Below are 18,697 nucleotides of genomic sequence, written 5' to 3'. Positions count from 1 at the left end.
AATCACACTGTATGGTTCAGTTTGAACCTATATTAGACTAAATTTTGGACGAAGTGGCCCTGAACTCTGAGGGGAAAATGGGGTGCCCTCCTTACCATATGAGAAATAATTCAAATAATATCAGAAGAAATGTGCCTAAAGCAAGATAATGGAAGTGTGTAACTAAACAGTATGAAGAATCCAGGAGGAGACTTAAAAAGGATTACTGAAAGTAAGAGTGGAAGACAGGCTCCAGGCATAAAACAAACCATCCAACAAAACCAAACTAAACCAAATCAAACCCCAAAACAACATCAAGGCATAAAACAAACCATCCAAGAAAATCAAACTAGACTAGGCAAACCCCCCAAAACAACACTAAGCAAATGAAGAAGCCACAAAACAATAAAGCTAGTATAGCCTAAAGGGGAGGATAAACTAATAAATATATAGAATGAAAAAAGAGCAAAACGCTTACGCTTAATCTTAAGGTGGCAGGGGAGCCAAATCCCCAAGAGCTAAGCAGAAGGGCCCGCGAGCCCACCAGGACACCGCGTGAGCAACGCAGAAGAGCCCGCGAGCCCACCAGCAGCACCAGGACACCGCGTGAGCAACGCAGTAGGGCCCGCGAGCCCACCAGCAGCACCAGGACACCGCGTGAGCAACGCAGAAGGGCCCGCGAGCCCACCAGCAGCACCAGGACACCGCGTGAGCAACGCAGAAGGGCCCGCGAGCCCACCAGCAGCACCAGGACACCGCGTGAGCAACGCAGAAGAGCCCGCGAGCGCCCAGAACACTAGCAACGGTCATTTCTCCTGTGTTGGCCACCGGGGTCAGTCGACTCTTGGCGGCAGCAGGCGGATCTTTTGGCAAGCACTCTTAGGGCTGGACGCCTTCGCCTCCAGCTATCCAGCTAATAGCAGAAGTGACTACGAAGTGTCTGGAGCCCCCTCCAGGCACCGACTTTACCCCGCAGCCAGTATAAGCTAAGAGGTGAGCATCCTAGCGGCAGTGGGTGATGGGACGGAGTCAGGCAGGAGAAACAGAGTAGCAGTGGGTACAGGCTCCTACCGGAAGACAAGGGGCAGGGGTGAGGAGTCTGTGGGGAGCTGCAGGAACTGGGGTTGTCCAAAGGGAGGCGGAGATGAGGGAGTCTGTGGGGGAACAGCAGGAACTGGGGTTGTCCTTAGGAACCAGACAGAGCAGCAGAAAAAGGCTGAGAGCCACTAAGTCTGGCTTGAGCTTCTGAGACCTCAGCCCATCCTTCACTCCCGGAGCCTATGGGAGCCTATGGGAGCCTATGGGAGCCTATCGGAAAGGTTTTCATTCTTAACTATGAGAACATCCTAAATATTTATTCATAGGGCTTTGGATCTGTTTACTGGGTATTTGCTGTGTTTGATTATGCTATATTATATTTTAATGAATCAATATGAATGAAGGAGTAGATTTATGGCAAAAACTTAATAAATCAGTAAATTATTACTCCAGTATTTGTTAAGTAGACTTAGTCTTAATTTATAAATTATATAAATTGATTATTTTCCCCTTGGAATTTAAGATATTTCACAAAGATTTATATTCAGATGAATATTACATTACTAGTTATTGTGGAACTATTTTTTCTAAAACTCAGAGACTGAGAGAAAGCTCTGTTCACTTAAAAGTCAAATTTTGCACATCGAAGACAGTAATACAACTGAATAAGCAATAGTCTTATATTAAATAAAAAAGAAAAACAAGCTTTAAATTCTGTAATGTCCTCAGAAAACAATAACAGGAATGGGGGAAATGAAAAATTTTAATATTTAGCTGTGAGGCTTAGGAACTGAAATAAAAGTTTGAAAGTGATTTTGTTCTTCATGTCAGATTAAAGAAATTTATATCACTTTAACCACACTTCTTTTTACATAGGGTAAAGCCTTAAAGGAGGGAAAAGGAGAGAGAGAAAAATCCCATCCAATTGAAAGAGCAGGGAAAGGTCAGGAAAAATTAGGTTGAGACTAGGTCAAAATGGCAAACTAAGGTCTAGCACATTTTTCCCTTCAAAGGTTCTCCAACTGAAAGGAAAGCAAATTTGGGTACACAGAACAATTTCAGTGTATTGGGGACAAGGGGTGTTGTGTTTGTAAAGCAAATTCCTGAAAGATGAAAAACAGATGAAAGGGAGACTGAGAGGATTTAAACAGAAAAAGGGAACAAGGGGATATAAATATAACAGAAAAAGGCAGGTTCTAGGATAGGTTAACCAGGGTTTAGCAAAGACTTGGAGCCAGAACTAATTGATCTCCCTGGGAATCTAGTGGAACAGGAACTTAAAACACTGGGAGGGAGAACTCTGTAGTAGGAAAGGGGACTCTGCTTTGCAGGCAGGAAGCTGGTCTCCAGGAAAGGGGAGGGAACAATTATTGCTAAAGCCTTTCACTCTAATTGCAGGTGGCAGAGGAACCTCCTCAAGGAGAGCTAAGCAGAAGGGCCCAGGAGCCCACCAGCAGCTCCAGGACATCGCGTGAGCAAAGCTGGACGCGCGCGCCCACCTGCAGCACCAGAACACCGCGTGAGCAAAACAGGAGGGCCCGTGAGCTCTCGAGGGCAACAGCAACGGTCAGTTCCCCTATACTGGCCACCCGCTCAGTCGACTCTTGCCGGCAGCAGGTGGATCTTCAGTCGCAGCCCTGGCTAGCACTCATACAGCTGGACTCCTTAGCCTCCAGCTATACAGTTATTAGTAAACTGACTACAAGGTGCCTGGGGAAGACTCCAGGCAGTTACTTTATCCCGCAGCCTTTACAAGCTAAGAGGTGGGCTTCCTAGAGTGGCGGTGGGTGCTGGGACAGAGCCCCTCAGGAGAGGAAGAGTAGCAGTGGGTACAGACTCTCACAGGAAGGCAGGGGGCGGAGTAAGGGAGTTTGAGGGAAGGAGCAGGGAGCAGCAGGAACACCGGTTGTCTTAGGACCCACTAAACTAATGGATCTCCCTGGGTATCTAGTGGAATAGAACTTTAAAACGGCTGGAGGGAAGACGCTGCGGTAGGAAGGGGGACTCTGCTTGTCCGGCAGGAAGCGGTTCTCCAGGAAAGGGGAGAGAAAAATAATTGCTGAAACCTTTGGCTCTACATCTAGGTGGCAGAGGAGCCTCCTAAAGGAGCACCCAGAACACCAGCCGCGGTCACTTCCTCTGTTTTGGCCACTGGCTCACTGGTCTCTTAGCCTCGGCAAGCGGATCTTCCAGGCTCACCTCTGGTGAGCACTCCTTGTGCTGGACGCCTTCCTACCAGCTATCCAGCTATTAGGAGAAGGGACTACAAGGTGCCTGTAGCCCCCTCCAGCACACACTATCCTCTGCCAGCCAGTACAAGGTAACAGGGGGCGTCCTAGAGTGGCGGTGGGTGCTGGGACAGAGCCCTTCAGGGGGAGAAGAGTAGCAGTGGGTACAGCCTCTCCCGGGAAGGCAGGGGGCGGGGCGAGCGAGTTTGAGGAGAGGAGCTGGAACAAGGATTGTCCTTAGGATCCACTAAACTAACTGATCTCCCTGAGAATCTATTGGAACAGAACTTTAAAACAGCGGGAGGGAAGACTCTGTAGTAGGAAAGGGGATTCTGCTTTGCAGGGAGGAAGCTGACCTCCTGGATAGGAGAGGAAAAAATTATTGCTGAATCCTTTGGTTCTAATTCCAGGCGGCAGAGGAGCCTCCTTCGGGAGAGCTAAGCAGAAGGGTCTGTGAGCCCAGAAGCAAACAGTTCCAGGACACCGCGTGAGCAAAGCCGGACCCGCGCGCCCACCAGCAGCACCGGGACACCGCGTGACCAACGCAGAAGGACCAGAGAGCGCCCAGAACACCAGCTGCAATCACTTCCTCTGTATTGGCCACCCCCTCGGGGGTCTCTTAGCCTGGGCGGCGGATCTTCCAGGCTCACCACTGGTGAATACACCTTGTGAGCACACCTATCTTCCAGCTATTTAGCTATTAGGAGTAAGGACCACAAGGTGCCTGTAGCGCCCTCCAGCACACAGTATCCTCCGTCAGCCAGTACCAGCTAAGATGCGGGCGTCCTGACCTGGCGGTGGGTGTTGGGACAGAGCCCCTCAGGAGAAGAAGAGTGGCCTTGGGTACAGGCTCTCAGAGGAAGGCAGTGTGAGGGGTGAGGGAGCTTGTGGAAAGGAGCAGGGAGGAGCAGGATCAGGGGTTGTCCTTAGGACCCATTAACCTAATTGATCTCCCTGAGAATCTGGTGGAACAGAAGTTTAAAACGGCGCGAGGGAAGACTCTGTAGTAGGAAGGGGGACTCTGCTTTGCAGGCAGGAAGCTGGATAGTTGAGGGAACAATTATTGCTGAAATCTTTGGCTCTAACTCCAGGTGGCTGAGGAGCCTCCTTCAGGAGAGCTAAGCGGAAGGGTCCGCGAGCCCACCAGCAGCACCGGAACACCGCGTGGCCAAAGCAGAAGGACCTGGGAGCGCCCAGAACACCAGCCGCGGTCACCTCCTCTGTATTGGCCACCTGCTCAGTGGGCTCTTAGGGTGCGCAGGCCCGTCTTCAAGGCTCACCTCTGGTGAGCACTCCTTGTGCTGGACGCCTTCCTACCAGCTATCCAGCTATTAGGAGAAGGGACTACAAGGTGCCTGTAGCCCCCTCCAGCACACACTATCCTCTGCCAGCCAGTACAAGGTAACAGGGGGCGTCCTAGAGTGGCGGTGGGTGCTGGGACAGAGCCCTTCAGGGGGAGAAGAGTAGCAGTGGGTACAGCCTCTCCCGGGAAGGCAGGGGGCGGGGCGAGCGAGTTTGAGGAGAGGAGCAGGAACAAGGATTGTCCTTAGGATCCACTAAACTAACTGATCTCCCTGAGAATCTATTGGAACGGAACTTTAAAACAGCGGGAGGGAAGACTCTGTAGTAGGAAAGGGGATTCTGCTTTGCAGGGAGGAAGCTGACCTCCTGGATAGGAGAGGAAAAAATTATTGCTGAATCCTTTGGTTCTAATTCCAGGCGGCAGAGGAGCCTCCTTCGGGAGAGCTAAGCAGAAGGGTCTGTGAGCCCAGAAGCAAACAGTTCCAGGACACCGCGTGAGCAAAGCCGGACCCGCGCGCCCACCAGCAGCACCGGGACACCGCGTGACCAACGCAGAAGGACCAGAGAGCGCCCAGAACACCAGCTGCAATCACTTCCTCTGTATTGGCCACCCCCTCGGGGGTCTCTTAGCCTGGGCGGCGGATCTTCCAGGCTCACCACTGGTGAATACACCTTGTGAGCACACCTATCTTCCAGCTATTTAGCTATTAGGAGTAAGGACCACAAGGTGCCTGTAGCGCCCTCCAGCACACAGTATCCTCCGTCAGCCAGTACCAGCTAAGATGCGGGCGTCCTGACCTGGCGGTGGGTGTTGGGACAGAGCCCCTCAGGAGAAGAAGAGTGGCCTTGGGTACAGGCTCTCAGAGGAAGGCAGTGTGAGGGGTGAGGGAGCTTGTGGAAAGGAGCAGGGAGGAGCAGGATCAGGGGTTGTCCTTAGGACCCATTAACCTAATTGATCTCCCTGAGAATCTGGTGGAACAGAAGTTTAAAACGGCGCGAGGGAAGACTCTGTAGTAGGAAGGGGGACTCTGCTTTGCAGGCAGGAAGCTGGATAGTTGAGGGAACAATTATTGCTGAAATCTTTGGCTCTAACTCCAGGTGGCTGAGGAGCCTCCTTCAGGAGAGCTAAGCGGAAGGGTCCGCGAGCCCACCAGCAGCACCGGAACACCGCGTGGCCAAAGCAGAAGGACCTGGGAGCGCCCAGAACACCAGCCGCGGTCACCTCCTCTGTATTGGCCACCTGCTCAGTGGGCTCTTAGGGTGCGCAGGCCCGTCTTCAAGGCTCACCTCTGGTGAGCACTCCTTGTGCTGGACGCCTTCCTACCAGCTATCCAGCTATTAGGAGAAGGGACTACAAGGTGCCTGTAGCCCCCTCCAGCACACACTATCCTCTGCCAGCCAGTACAAGGTAACAGGGGGCGTCCTAGAGTGGCGGTGGGTGCTGGGACAGAGCCCTTCAGGGGGAGAAGAGTAGCAGTGGGTACAGCCTCTCCCGGGAAGGCAGGGGGCGGGGCGAGCGAGTTTGAGGAGAGGAGCAGGAACAAGGATTGTCCTTAGGATCCACTAAACTAACTGATCTCCCTGAGAATCTATTGGAACAGAACTTTAAAACAGCGGGAGGGAAGACTCTGTAGTAGGAAAGGGGATTCTGCTTTGCAGGGAGGAAGCTGACCTCCTGGATAGGAGAGGAAAAAATTATTGCTGAATCCTTTGGTTCTAATTCCAGGCGGCAGAGGAGCCTCCTTCGGGAGAGCTAAGCAGAAGGGTCTGTGAGCCCAGAAGCAAACAGTTCCAGGACACCGCGTGAGCAAAGCCGGACCCGCGCGCCCACCAGCAGCACCGGGACACCGCGTGACCAACGCAGAAGGACCAGAGAGCGCCCAGAACACCAGCTGCAATCACTTCCTCTGTATTGGCCACCCCCTCGGGGGTCTCTTAGCCTGGGCGGCGGATCTTCCAGGCTCACCACTGGTGAATACACCTTGTGAGCACACCTATCTTCCAGCTATTTAGCTATTAGGAGTAAGGACCACAAGGTGCCTGTAGCGCCCTCCAGCACACAGTATCCTCCGTCAGCCAGTACCAGCTAAGATGCGGGCGTCCTGACCTGGCGGTGGGTGTTGGGACAGAGCCCCTCAGGAGAAGAAGAGTGGCCTTGGGTACAGGCTCTCAGAGGAAGGCAGTGTGAGGGGTGAGGGAGCTTGTGGAAAGGAGCAGGGAGGAGCAGGATCAGGGGTTGTCCTTAGGACCCATTAACCTAATTGATCTCCCTGAGAATCTGGTGGAACAGAAGTTTAAAACAGCGCGAGGGAAGACTCTGTAGTAGGAAGGGGGACTCTGCTTTGCAGGCAGGAAGCTGGATAGTTGAGGGAACAATTATTGCTGAAATCTTTGGCTCTAACTCCAGGTGGCTGAGGAGCCTCCTTCAGGAGAGCTAAGCGGAAGGGTCCGCGAGCCCACCAGCAGCACCGGAACACCGCGTGGCCAAAGCAGAAGGACCTGGGAGCGCCCAGAACACCAGCCGCGGTCACCTCCTCTGTATTGGCCACCTGCTCAGTGGGCTCTTAGGGTGCGCAGGCCCGTCTTCAAGGCTCACCTCTGGTGAGCACTCCTTGTGCTGGACGCCTTCCTACCAGCTATCCAGCTATTAGGAGAAGGGACTACAAGGTGCCTGTAGCCCCCTCCAGCACACACTATCCTCTGCCAGCCAGTACAAGGTAACAGGGGGCGTCCTAGAGTGGCGGTGGGTGCTGGGACAGAGCCCTTCAGGGGGAGAAGAGTAGCAGTGGGTACAGCCTCTCCCGGGAAGGCAGGGGGCGGGGCGAGCGAGTTTGAGGAGAGGAGCAGGAACAAGGATTGTCCTTAGGATCCACTAAACTAACTGATCTCCCTGAGAATCTATTGGAACAGAACTTTAAAACAGCGGGAGGGAAGACTCTGTAGTAGGAAAGGGGATTCTGCTTTGCAGGGAGGAAGCTGACCTCCTGGATAGGAGAGGAAAAAATTATTGCTGAATCCTTTGGTTCTAATTCCAGGCGGCAGAGGAGCCTCCTTCGGGAGAGCTAAGCAGAAGGGTCTGTGAGCCCAGAAGCAAACAGTTCCAGGACACCGCGTGAGCAAAGCCGGACCCGCGCGCCCACCAGCAGCACCGGGACACCGCGTGACCAACGCAGAAGGACCAGAGAGCGCCCAGAACACCAGCTGCAATCACTTCCTCTGTATTGGCCACCCCCTCGGGGGTCTCTTAGCCTGGGCGGCGGATCTTCCAGGCTCACCACTGGTGAATACACCTTGTGAGCACACCTATCTTCCAGCTATTTAGCTATTAGGAGTAAGGACCACAAGGTGCCTGTAGCGCCCTCCAGCACACAGTATCCTCCGTCAGCCAGTACCAGCTAAGATGCGGGCGTCCTGACCTGGCGGTGGGTGTTGGGACAGAGCCCCTCAGGAGAAGAAGAGTGGCCTTGGGTACAGGCTCTCAGAGGAAGGCAGTGTGAGGGGTGAGGGAGCTTGTGGAAAGGAGCAGGGAGGAGCAGGATCAGGGGTTGTCCTTAGGACCCATTAACCTAATTGATCTCCCTGAGAATCTGGTGGAACAGAAGTTTAAAACGGCGCGAGGGAAGACTCTGTAGTAGGAAGGGGGACTCTGCTTTGCAGGCAGGAAGCTGGATAGTTGAGGGAACAATTATTGCTGAAATCTTTGGCTCTAACTCCAGGTGGCTGAGGAGCCTCCTTCAGGAGAGCTAAGCGGAAGGGTCCGCGAGCCCACCAGCAGCACCGGAACACCGCGTGGCCAAAGCAGAAGGACCTGGGAGCGCCCAGAACACCAGCCGCGGTCACCTCCTCTGTATTGGCCACCTGCTCAGTGGGCTCTTAGGGTGCGCAGGCCCGTCTTCAAGGCTCACCTCTGGTGAGCACTCCTTGTGCTGGACGCCTTCCTACCAGCTATCCAGCTATTAGGAGAAGGGACTACAAGGTGCCTGTAGCCCCCTCCAGCACACACTATCCTCTGCCAGCCAGTACAAGGTAACAGGGGGCGTCCTAGAGTGGCGGTGGGTGCTGGGACAGAGCCCTTCAGGGGGAGAAGAGTAGCAGTGGGTACAGCCTCTCCCGGGAAGGCAGGGGGCGGGGCGAGCGAGTTTGAGGAGAGGAGCAGGAACAAGGATTGTCCTTAGGATCCACTAAACTAACTGATCTCCCTGAGAATCTATTGGAACAGAACTTTAAAACAGCGGGAGGGAAGACTCTGTAGTAGGAAAGGGGATTCTGCTTTGCAGGGAGGAAGCTGACCTCCTGGATAGGAGAGGAAAAAATTATTGCTGAATCCTTTGGTTCTAATTCCAGGCGGCAGAGGAGCCTCCTTCGGGAGAGCTAAGCAGAAGGGTCTGTGAGCCCAGAAGCAAACAGTTCCAGGACACCGCGTGAGCAAAGCCGGACCCGCGCGCCCACCAGCAGCACCGGGACACCGCGTGACCAACGCAGAAGGACCAGAGAGCGCCCAGAACACCAGCTGCAATCACTTCCTCTGTATTGGCCACCCCCTCGGGGGTCTCTTAGCCTGGGCGGCGGATCTTCCAGGCTCACCACTGGTGAATACACCTTGTGAGCACACCTATCTTCCAGCTATTTAGCTATTAGGAGTAAGGACCACAAGGTGCCTGTAGCGCCCTCCAGCACACAGTATCCTCCGTCAGCCAGTACCAGCTAAGATGCGGGCGTCCTGACCTGGCGGTGGGTGTTGGGACAGAGCCCCTCAGGAGAAGAAGAGTGGCCTTGGGTACAGGCTCTCAGAGGAAGGCAGTGTGAGGGGTGAGGGAGCTTGTGGAAAGGAGCAGGGAGGAGCAGGATCAGGGGTTGTCCTTAGGACCCATTAACCTAATTGATCTCCCTGAGAATCTGGTGGAACAGAAGTTTAAAACGGCGCGAGGGAAGACTCTGTAGTAGGAAGGGGGACTCTGCTTTGCAGGCAGGAAGCTGGATAGTTGAGGGAACAATTATTGCTGAAATCTTTGGCTCTAACTCCAGGTGGCTGAGGAGCCTCCTTCAGGAGAGCTAAGCGGAAGGGTCCGCGAGCCCACCAGCAGCACCGGAACACCGCGTGGCCAAAGCAGAAGGACCTGGGAGCGCCCAGAACACCAGCCGCGGTCACCTCCTCTGTATTGGCCACCTGCTCAGTGGGCTCTTAGGGTGCGCAGGCCCGTCTTCAAGGCTCACCTCTGGTGAGCACTCCTTGTGCTGGACGCCTTCCTACCAGCTATCCAGCTATTAGGAGAAGGGACTACAAGGTGCCTGTAGCCCCCTCCAGCACACACTATCCTCTGCCAGCCAGTACAAGGTAACAGGGGGCGTCCTAGAGTGGCGGTGGGTGCTGGGACAGAGCCCTTCAGGGGGAGAAGAGTAGCAGTGGGTACAGCCTCTCCCGGGAAGGCAGGGGGCGGGGCGAGCGAGTTTGAGGAGAGGAGCAGGAACAAGGATTGTCCTTAGGATCCACTAAACTAACTGATCTCCCTGAGAATCTATTGGAACAGAACTTTAAAACAGCGGGAGGGAAGACTCTGTAGTAGGAAAGGGGATTCTGCTTTGCAGGGAGGAAGCTGACCTCCTGGATAGGAGAGGAAAAAATTATTGCTGAATCCTTTGGTTCTAATTCCAGGCGGCAGAGGAGCCTCCTTCGGGAGAGCTAAGCAGAAGGGTCTGTGAGCCCAGAAGCAAACAGTTCCAGGACACCGCGTGAGCAAAGCCGGACCCGCGCGCCCACCAGCAGCACCGGGACACCGCGTGACCAACGCAGAAGGACCAGAGAGCGCCCAGAACACCAGCTGCAATCACTTCCTCTGTATTGGCCACCCCCTCGGGGGTCTCTTAGCCTGGGCGGCGGATCTTCCAGGCTCACCACTGGTGAATACACCTTGTGAGCACACCTATCTTCCAGCTATTTAGCTATTAGGAGTAAGGACCACAAGGTGCCTGTAGCGCCCTCCAGCACACAGTATCCTCCGTCAGCCAGTACCAGCTAAGATGCGGGCGTCCTGACCTGGCGGTGGGTGTTGGGACAGAGCCCCTCAGGAGAAGAAGAGTGGCCTTGGGTACAGGCTCTCAGAGGAAGGCAGTGTGAGGGGTGAGGGAGCTTGTGGAAAGGAGCAGGGAGGAGCAGGATCAGGGGTTGTCCTTAGGACCCATTAACCTAATTGATCTCCCTGAGAATCTGGTGGAACAGAAGTTTAAAACGGCGCGAGGGAAGACTCTGTAGTAGGAAGGGGGACTCTGCTTTGCAGGCAGGAAGCTGGATAGTTGAGGGAACAATTATTGCTGAAATCTTTGGCTCTAACTCCAGGTGGCTGAGGAGCCTCCTTCAGGAGAGCTAAGCGGAAGGGTCCGCGAGCCCACCAGCAGCACCGGAACACCGCGTGGCCAAAGCAGAAGGACCTGGGAGCGCCCAGAACACCAGCCGCGGTCACCTCCTCTGTATTGGCCACCTGCTCAGTGGGCTCTTAGGGTGCGCAGGCCCGTCTTCAAGGCTCACCTCTGGTGAGCACTCCTTGTGCTGGACGCCTTCCTACCAGCTATCCAGCTATTAGGAGAAGGGACTACAAGGTGCCTGTAGCCCCCTCCAGCACACACTATCCTCTGCCAGCCAGTACAAGGTAACAGGGGGCGTCCTAGAGTGGCGGTGGGTGCTGGGACAGAGCCCTTCAGGGGGAGAAGAGTAGCAGTGGGTACAGCCTCTCCCGGGAAGGCAGGGGGCGGGGCGAGCGAGTTTGAGGAGAGGAGCAGGAACAAGGATTGTCCTTAGGATCCACTAAACTAACTGATCTCCCTGAGAATCTATTGGAACAGAACTTTAAAACAGCGGGAGGGAAGACTCTGTAGTAGGAAAGGGGATTCTGCTTTGCAGGGAGGAAGCTGACCTCCTGGATAGGAGAGGAAAAAATTATTGCTGAATCCTTTGGTTCTAATTCCAGGCGGCAGAGGAGCCTCCTTCGGGAGAGCTAAGCAGAAGGGTCTGTGAGCCCAGAAGCAAACAGTTCCAGGACACCGCGTGAGCAAAGCCGGACCCGCGCGCCCACCAGCAGCACCGGGACACCGCGTGACCAACGCAGAAGGACCAGAGAGCGCCCAGAACACCAGCTGCAATCACTTCCTCTGTATTGGCCACCCCCTCGGGGGTCTCTTAGCCTGGGCGGCGGATCTTCCAGGCTCACCACTGGTGAATACACCTTGTGAGCACACCTATCTTCCAGCTATTTAGCTATTAGGAGTAAGGACCACAAGGTGCCTGTAGCGCCCTCCAGCACACAGTATCCTCCGTCAGCCAGTACCAGCTAAGATGCGGGCGTCCTGACCTGGCGGTGGGTGTTGGGACAGAGCCCCTCAGGAGAAGAAGAGTGGCCTTGGGTACAGGCTCTCAGAGGAAGGCAGTGTGAGGGGTGAGGGAGCTTGTGGAAAGGAGCAGGGAGGAGCAGGATCAGGGGTTGTCCTTAGGACCCATTAACCTAATTGATCTCCCTGAGAATCTGGTGGAACAGAAGTTTAAAACGGCGCGAGGGAAGACTCTGTAGTAGGAAGGGGGACTCTGCTTTGCAGGCAGGAAGCTGGATAGTTGAGGGAACAATTATTGCTGAAATCTTTGGCTCTAACTCCAGGTGGCTGAGGAGCCTCCTTCAGGAGAGCTAAGCGGAAGGGTCCGCGAGCCCACCAGCAGCACCGGAACACCGCGTGGCCAAAGCAGAAGGACCTGGGAGCGCCCAGAACACCAGCCGCGGTCACCTCCTCTGTATTGGCCACCTGCTCAGTGGGCTCTTAGGGTGCGCAGGCCCGTCTTCAAGGCTCACCTCTGGTGAGCACTCCTTGTGCTGGACGCCTTCCTACCAGCTATCCAGCTATTAGGAGAAGGGACTACAAGGTGCCTGTAGCCCCCTCCAGCACACACTATCCTCTGCCAGCCAGTACAAGGTAACAGGGGGCGTCCTAGAGTGGCGGTGGGTGCTGGGACAGAGCCCTTCAGGGGGAGAAGAGTAGCAGTGGGTACAGCCTCTCCCGGGAAGGCAGGGGGCGGGGCGAGCGAGTTTGAGGAGAGGAGCAGGAACAAGGATTGTCCTTAGGATCCACTAAACTAACTGATCTCCCTGAGAATCTATTGGAACAGAACTTTAAAACAGCGGGAGGGAAGACTCTGTAGTAGGAAAGGGGATTCTGCTTTGCAGGGAGGAAGCTGACCTCCTGGATAGGAGAGGAAAAAATTATTGCTGAATCCTTTGGTTCTAATTCCAGGCGGCAGAGGAGCCTCCTTCGGGAGAGCTAAGCAGAAGGGTCTGTGAGCCCAGAAGCAAACAGTTCCAGGACACCGCGTGAGCAAAGCCGGACCCGCGCGCCCACCAGCAGCACCGGGACACCGCGTGACCAACGCAGAAGGACCAGAGAGCGCCCAGAACACCAGCTGCAATCACTTCCTCTGTATTGGCCACCCCCTCGGGGGTCTCTTAGCCTGGGCGGCGGATCTTCCAGGCTCACCACTGGTGAATACACCTTGTGAGCACACCTATCTTCCAGCTATTTAGCTATTAGGAGTAAGGACCACAAGGTGCCTGTAGCGCCCTCCAGCACACAGTATCCTCCGTCAGCCAGTACCAGCTAAGATGCGGGCGTCCTGACCTGGCGGTGGGTGTTGGGACAGAGCCCCTCAGGAGAAGAAGAGTGGCCTTGGGTACAGGCTCTCAGAGGAAGGCAGTGTGAGGGGTGAGGGAGCTTGTGGAAAGGAGCAGGGAGGAGCAGGATCAGGGGTTGTCCTTAGGACCCATTAACCTAATTGATCTCCCTGAGAATCTGGTGGAACAGAAGTTTAAAACAGCGCGAGGGAAGACTCTGTAGTAGGAAGGGGGACTCTGCTTTGCAGGCAGGAAGCTGGATAGTTGAGGGAACAATTATTGCTGAAATCTTTGGCTCTAACTCCAGGTGGCTGAGGAGCCTCCTTCAGGAGAGCTAAGCGGAAGGGTCCGCGAGCCCACCAGCAGCACCGGAACACCGCGTGGCCAAAGCAGAAGGACCTGGGAGCGCCCAGAACACCAGCCGCGGTCACCTCCTCTGTATTGGCCACCTGCTCAGTGGGCTCTTAGGGTGCGCAGGCCCGTCTTCAAGGCTCACCTCTGGTGAGCACTCCTTGTGCTGGACGCCTTCCTACCAGCTATCCAGCTATTAGGAGAAGGGACTACAAGGTGCCTGTAGCCCCCTCCAGCACACACTATCCTCTGCCAGCCAGTACAAGGTAACAGGGGGCGTCCTAGAGTGGCGGTGGGTGCTGGGACAGAGCCCTTCAGGGGGAGAAGAGTAGCAGTGGGTACAGCCTCTCCCGGGAAGGCAGGGGGCGGGGCGAGCGAGTTTGAGGAGAGGAGCAGGAACAAGGATTGTCCTTAGGATCCACTAAACTAACTGATCTCCCTGAGAATCTATTGGAACAGAACTTTAAAACAGCGGGAGGGAAGACTCTGTAGTAGGAAAGGGGATTCTGCTTTGCAGGGAGGAAGCTGACCTCCTGGATAGGAGAGGAAAAAATTATTGCTGAATCCTTTGGTTCTAATTCCAGGCGGCAGAGGAGCCTCCTTCGGGAGAGCTAAGCAGAAGGGTCTGTGAGCCCAGAAGCAAACAGTTCCAGGACACCGCGTGAGCAAAGCCTGACCCGCGCGCCCACCAGCAGCTCCAGGACATCGCGTGAGCAAAGCTGGATGCGCGCGCCCACCTGCAGCACCAGAACACCGCGTGAGCAAAACAGGAGGGCCCGTGAGCTCTCGAGGGCAACAGCAACGGTCAGTTCCCCTATACTGGCCACCCGCTCAGTCGACTCTTGCCGGCAGCAGGTGGATCTTCAGTCGCAGCCCTGGCTAGCACTCATACAGCTGGACTCCTTAGCCTCCAGCTATACAGTTATTAGTAAACTGACTACAAGGTGCCTGGGGAAGACTCCAGGCAGTTACTTTATCCCGCAGCCTTTACAAGCTAAGAGGTGGGCTTCCTAGAGTGGCGGTGGGTGCTGGGACAGAGCCCCTCAGGAGAGGAAGAGTAGCAGTGGGTACAGACTCTCACAGGAAGGCAGGGGGCGGAGTAAGGGAGTTTGAGGGAAGGAGCAGGGAGCAGCAGGAACACCGGTTGTCTTAGGACCCACTAAACTAATGGATCTCCCTGGGTATCTAGTGGAATAGAACTTTAAAACGGCTGGAGGGAAGACGCTGCGGTAGGAAGGGGGACTCTGCTTGTCCGGCAGGAAGCGGTTCTCCAGGAAAGGGGAGAGAAAAATAATTGCTGAAACCTTTGGCTCTACATCTAGGTGGCAGAGGAGCCTCCTAAAGGAGCACCCAGAACACCAGCCGCGGTCACTTCCTCTGTTTTGGCCACTGGCTCACTGGTCTCTTAGCCTCGGCAAGCTGATCTTCCAGGCTCACCTCTGGTGAGCACTCCTTGTGCTGGACGCCTTCCTACCAGCTATCCAGCTATTAGGAGAAGGGACTACAAGGTGCCTGTAGCCCCCTCCAGCACACACTATCCTCTGCCAGCCAGTACAAGGTAACAGGGGGCGTCCTAGAGTGGCGGTGGGTGCTGGGACAGAGCCCTTCAGGGGGAGAAGAGTAGCAGTGGGTACAGCCTCTCCCGGGAAGGCAGGGGGCGGGGCGAGCGAGTTTGAGGAGAGGAGCAGGAACAAGGATTGTCCTTAGGATCCACTAAACTAACTGATCTCCCTGAGAATCTATTGGAACAGAACTTTAAAACAGCGGGAGGGAAGACTCTGTAGTAGGAAAGGGGATTCTGCTTTGCAGGGAGGAAGCTGACCTCCTGGATAGGAGAGGAAAAAATTATTGCTGAATCCTTTGGTTCTAATTCCAGGCGGCAGAGGAGCCTCCTTCGGGAGAGCTAAGCAGAAGGGTCTGTGAGCCCAGAAGCAAACAGTTCCAGGACACCGCGTGAGCAAAGCCGGACCCGCGCGCCCACCAGCAGCACCGGGACACCGCGTGACCAACGCAGAAGGACCAGAGAGCGCCCAGAACACCAGCTGCAATCACTTCCTCTGTATTGGCCACCCCCTCGGGGGTCTCTTAGCCTGGGCGGCGGATCTTCCAGGCTCACCACTGGTGAATACACCTTGTGAGCACACCTATCTTCCAGCTATTTAGCTATTAGGAGTAAGGACCACAAGGTGCCTGTAGCGCCCTCCAGCACACAGTATCCTCCGTCAGCCAGTACCAGCTAAGATGCGGGCGTCCTGACCTGGCGGTGGGTGTTGGGACAGAGCCCCTCAGGAGAAGAAGAGTGGCCTTGGGTACAGGCTCTCAGAGGAAGGCAGTGTGAGGGGTGAGGGAGCTTGTGGAAAGGAGCAGGGAGGAGCAGGATCAGGGGTTGTCCTTAGGACCCATTAACCTAATTGATCTCCCTGAGAATCTGGTGGAACAGAAGTTTAAAACAGCGCGAGGGAAGACTCTGTAGTAGGAAGGGGGACTCTGCTTTGCAGGCAGGAAGCTGGATAGTTGAGGGAACAATTATTGCTGAAATCTTTGGCTCTAACTCCAGGTGGCTGAGGAGCCTCCTTCAGGAGAGCTAAGCGGAAGGGTCCGCGAGCCCACCAGCAGCACCGGAACACCGCGTGGCCAAAGCAGAAGGACCTGGGAGCGCCCAGAACACCAGCCGCGGTCACCTCCTCTGTATTGGCCACCTGCTCAGTGGGCTCTTAGGGTGCGCAGGCCCGTCTTCAAGGCTCACCTCTGGTGAGCACTCCTTGTGCTGGACGCCTTCCTACCAGCTATCCAGCTATTAGGAGAAGGGACTACAAGGTGCCTGTAGCCCCCTCCAGCACACACTATCCTCTGCCAGCCAGTACAAGGTAACAGGGGGCGTCCTAGAGTGGCGGTGGGTGCTGGGACAGAGCCCTTCAGGGGGAGAAGAGTAGCAGTGGGTACAGCCTCTCCCGGGAAGGCAGGGGGCGGGGCGAGCGAGTTTGAGGAGAGGAGCAGGAACAAGGATTGTCCTTAGGATCCACTAAACTAACTGATCTCCCTGAGAATCTATTGGAACAGAACTTTAAAACAGCGGGAGGGAAGACTCTGTAGTAGGAAAGGGGATTCTGCTTTGCAGGGAGGAAGCTGACCTCCTGGATAGGAGAGGAAAAAATTATTGCTGAATCCTTTGGTTCTAATTCCAGGCGGCAGAGGAGCCTCCTTCGGGAGAGCTAAGCAGAAGGGTCTGTGAGCCCAGAAGCAAACAGTTCCAGGACACCGCGTGAGCAAAGCCGGACCCGCGCGCCCACCAGCAGCACCGGGACACCGCGTGACCAACGCAGAAGGACCAGAGAGCGCCCAGAACACCAGCTGCAATCACTTCCTCTGTATTGGCCACCCCCTCGGGGGTCTCTTAGCCTGGGCGGCGGATCTTCCAGGCTCACCACTGGTGAATACACCTTGTGAGCACACCTATCTTCCAGCTATTTAGCTATTAGGAGTAAGGACCACAAGGTGCCTGTAGCGCCCTCCAGCACACAGTATCCTCCGTCAGCCAGTACCAGCTAAGATGCGGGCGTCCTGACCTGGCGGTGGGTGTTGGGACAGAGCCCCTCAGGAGAAGAAGAGTGGCCTTGGGTACAGGCTCTCAGAGGAAGGCAGTGTGAGGGGTGAGGGAGCTTGTGGAAAGGAGCAGGGAGGAGCAGGATCAGGGGTTGTCCTTAGGACCCATTAACCTAATTGATCTCCCTGAGAATCTGGTGGAACAGAAGTTTAAAACAGCGCGAGGGAAGACTCTGTAGTAGGAAGGGGGACTCTGCTTTGCAGGCAGGAAGCTGGATAGTTGAGGGAACAATTATTGCTGAAATCTTTGGCTCTAACTCCAGGTGGCTGAGGAGCCTCCTTCAGGAGAGCTAAGCGGAAGGGTCCGCGAGCCCACCAGCAGCACCGGAACACCGCGTGGCCAAAGCAGAAGGACCTGGGAGCGCCCAGAACACCAGCCGCGGTCACCTCCTCTGTATTGGCCACCTGCTCAGTGGGCTCTTAGGGTGCGCAGGCCCGTCTTCAAGGCTCACCTCTGGTGAGCACTCCTTGTGCTGGACGCCTTCCTACCAGCTATCCAGCTATTAGGAGAAGGGACTACAAGGTGCCTGTAGCCCCCTCCAGCACACACTATCCTCTGCCAGCCAGTACAAGGTAACAGGGGGCGTCCTAGAGTGGCGGTGGGTGCTGGGACAGAGCCCTTCAGGGGGAGAAGAGTAGCAGTGGGTACAGCCTCTCCCGGGAAGGCAGGGGGCGGGGCGAGCGAGTTTGAGGAGAGGAGCAGGAACAAGGATTGTCCTTAGGATCCACTAAACTAACTGATCTCCCTGAGAATCTATTGGAACAGAACTTTAAAACAGCGGGAGGGAAGACTCTGTAGTAGGAAAGGGGATTCTGCTTTGCAGGGAGGAAGCTGACCTCCTGGATAGGAGAGGAAAAAATTATTGCTGAATCCTTTGGTTCTAATTCCAGGCGGCAGAGGAGCCTCCTTCGGGAGAGCTAAGCAGAAGGGTCTGTGAGCCCAGAAGCAAACAGTTCCAGGACACCGCGTGAGCAAAGCCGGACCCGCGCGCCCACCAGCAGCACCGGGACACCGCGTGACCAACGCAGAAGGACCAGAGAGCGCCCAGAACACCAGCTGCAATCACTTCCTCTGTATTGGCCACCCCCTCGGGGGTCTCTTAGCCTGGGCGGCGGATCTTCCAGGCTCACCACTGGTGAATACACCTTGTGAGCACGCCTTTCTTCCAGCTATTTAGCTATTAGGAGTAAGGACCGCAAGGTGTCTGTAGAGCCCTCGAGCCCACACTATCCTCTGTCAGCCAGTACCAGCTAAGATGTGGGCGTCCTGACCTGGCGGTGGGTGTTGGGACAGAGCCCCTCAGGAGAAGAAGAGTGGCCTTGGGTACAGGCTCTCAGAGGAAGGCAGTGTGAGGGGTGAGGGAGCTTGTGGAAAGGAGCAGGGAGGAGCAGGATCAGGGGTTGTCTTAGGACCCATTAACCTAATTGATCTCCCTGAGAATCTGGTGGAACAGAAGTTTAAAACAGCGAGAGGGAAGACTCTGTAGTAGGAAGGGGGACTCTGCTTTGCAGGCAGGAAGCTGGATAGGTGAGAGAACAATTATTGCTGAA

At 55.3% G+C, this 18,697-nt stretch overlaps 1 protein-coding gene across 14 annotated transcripts in view; it reads left to right on the top strand.

The window, feature by feature from the left end:
* Positions 1 to 782: 782 nt before the first annotated feature.
* Positions 783 to 18,697, top strand: part of Spin2bl1 (spindlin family member 2B like 1) — a 28,476-nt gene continuing 10,561 nt past the window's right edge. Inside the window, exons 1-26 of one of the 14 annotated variants that reach the window (XM_063280461.1) lie at positions 783 to 972; positions 2,416 to 2,780; positions 3,102 to 3,337; positions 3,656 to 3,900; positions 4,337 to 4,646; positions 4,965 to 5,222; positions 5,646 to 5,955; positions 6,274 to 6,531; positions 6,955 to 7,264; positions 7,583 to 7,840; positions 8,264 to 8,573; positions 8,892 to 9,149; positions 9,573 to 9,882; positions 10,201 to 10,458; positions 10,882 to 11,191; positions 11,510 to 11,767; positions 12,191 to 12,500; positions 12,819 to 13,076; positions 13,500 to 13,809; positions 14,128 to 14,544; positions 14,866 to 15,101; positions 15,420 to 15,677; positions 16,101 to 16,410; positions 16,729 to 16,986; positions 17,410 to 17,719; positions 18,038 to 18,295. The gene's annotated coding sequence lies outside the window, so the exon portion shown is untranslated. Of the gene's footprint in view, positions 973 to 2,415; positions 2,781 to 3,101; positions 3,338 to 3,655; positions 3,914 to 4,336; positions 4,647 to 4,964; positions 5,223 to 5,645; positions 5,956 to 6,273; positions 6,532 to 6,954; positions 7,265 to 7,582; positions 7,841 to 8,263; positions 8,574 to 8,891; positions 9,150 to 9,572; positions 9,883 to 10,200; positions 10,459 to 10,881; positions 11,192 to 11,509; positions 11,768 to 12,190; positions 12,501 to 12,818; positions 13,077 to 13,499; positions 13,810 to 14,127; positions 14,545 to 14,865; positions 15,102 to 15,419; positions 15,678 to 16,100; positions 16,411 to 16,728; positions 16,987 to 17,409; positions 17,720 to 18,037; positions 18,296 to 18,697 lie in introns of all 14 variants that reach the window. The other 13 variants (XM_063280469.1, XM_063280468.1, XM_063280467.1 and 10 more) reach the window with 13 other exon arrangements.

Source organism: Rattus norvegicus, chromosome X, assembly GCF_036323735.1.
Source record: "Rattus norvegicus strain BN/NHsdMcwi chromosome X, GRCr8, whole genome shotgun sequence".
Classification (NCBI taxonomy): Eukaryota; Metazoa; Chordata; class Mammalia; order Rodentia; family Muridae; genus Rattus; species Rattus norvegicus.
Note: the sequence above shows the minus strand (reverse complement) of the source record. Positions and strands in the feature narration are given on the sequence as shown.